Source organism: Lolium rigidum, chromosome 4 (genome assembly GCF_022539505.1).
Source record: "Lolium rigidum isolate FL_2022 chromosome 4, APGP_CSIRO_Lrig_0.1, whole genome shotgun sequence".
In the NCBI taxonomy this organism is placed as follows: domain Eukaryota; kingdom Viridiplantae; phylum Streptophyta; class Magnoliopsida; order Poales; family Poaceae; genus Lolium; species Lolium rigidum.
Genome location: NC_061511.1, coordinates 91,169,678 through 91,171,558, shown reverse-complemented (window position 1 = coordinate 91,171,558; position 1,881 = coordinate 91,169,678).

Here is a 1,881-nt window from a genome sequence, read left to right as displayed (position 1 = left end):
TGACTTAACATCCTTTGTCATTGTCAAAACAATGACATATTCTGCCTTCTTTTGTAGAATCCGTCACAATATTTAGAACTCTTCTAAATCTAGCATAGACAACTTCTAGCTCATTGTGCTACCTTTTAAATAACACTTAATCTAATTTGAGATTGAAATTATATTTTATATGTGACAAAACCAATATCGGTGTAACACCTTACAGCGATTTGTTTGTCATTTCTTCATACAAAAATATATATATATATATATATCCTTAGTTCTTCTAAAGTACTCAAGGATATTCTTACTGTCAGTCCAATGATCATCATATGAATCATTCTGGTATATGCTCATAACACTTTATAGCATATGATATCTGATTGTGTACATATTATTCGTGATCTATAATCACTCATGTGTTTTTACTCATTGAGTGTCAGATACACTCAAGTCTTGTTAAAACTTCACATGACAAGAATATTTTCTTAATATTTCTATATTGAACTATTTTCAATATCCATTCTATGTACTTTGACTTAAAACTTATTTTGTGTTTCAATCTATCTTCATAGATCTTGACACTAGATATGTTTCAGTCCATATCCTTTCATTGAAATTAATTTCTCAATGAAACATTTTAATCAAGTATATAATTACATCATTTATAACTAACTATATGTCACCTACATAAAGTATTATAAATGTGTCTTAATGCTCCCACTTAATTTCTTGCAAATGCAAGCCTCTTCATTGTCTCTGATGAAATCAAAAACTCTTTGACTATTTCATCTGGTGAAGATTCCAACTCCGCAATACTTACTTCATCCAATTGAAGTTCGTATACCTATTTAGTATTACACGGACCAGCAAAACTCTTGGTTGTATCTTGTATACACCTTTAATACATACTTCTGATAAGTAATGTATTTTGCCATCCTACTAGCATATCTCATAAAAGAAATATGTAGTGATTACTAGAATAATCCACATAGACTATAAGCATTGCTACGGAAGATCTAATCTTATCGTAGTCAACTCTTTGAACTTTGTCGTAAACAATTTTTCAACAAGTCGAGCTTCTTCAAAGATATTTCATTCAGGTCTATAGATCCATTTACTTTCAAAAAGTATTCATCTATTATGGATTTCATGGTGCATGGCCATTTTAACGGAGTCAGGGCCCATCATAACTTCTTTGCTTGTAGTTGGTTTATCATTGTTCAAAATCAATCCTTTGTCCACAAATCATTTATTTGATCACAAAGTAAACCATACCTACAAGGTTCAATATGTACTTCGATCTCCATGGCTAAAACACTTTGTAGTCATAGGAGCCATGATCGTCGTGGCCGCTTCCGGAACCAATTCCGATGTTGCGCTACTCTGATCATTATGCTCAGGTTCATAAACCTTATCAAGTTCTATTGTCCTCCCACTCAAAAACTTCGCTAGAAACAATTTCTTGGAAATAAGAAACATTGACAAACACTTTTGTCTTTGTCTCCATTGTGGGAAGAATTCCCAATCAATTCTCTGGGATAACCAACAAAGACATTCATCCGATTTTGGTTGTGAACTTATTTACTTATGCTATGCATACCAAAATTTAAGAAAAGACTATTAGGGTTTATACCCATGTCATAACTCGTATGATGTTATTTCAACGGATCATGATGATGCTCTATTCAGTGTAAAGCGGTAGTCTCTAAAGCATAATTCACAAAAATATAATGGCATTAATATTTTATCTCATCATTGACCCAACTAGGTTTGGATACATCTCTCGGATACTTCATCATCACTATGATACTCCAAGAAATGTGAGTTGTAGAACAATTTCATAACTCTCTTAGATGTTCGCTAAAACTAGTAATTCAAATATTTCCACTATGACCCAAT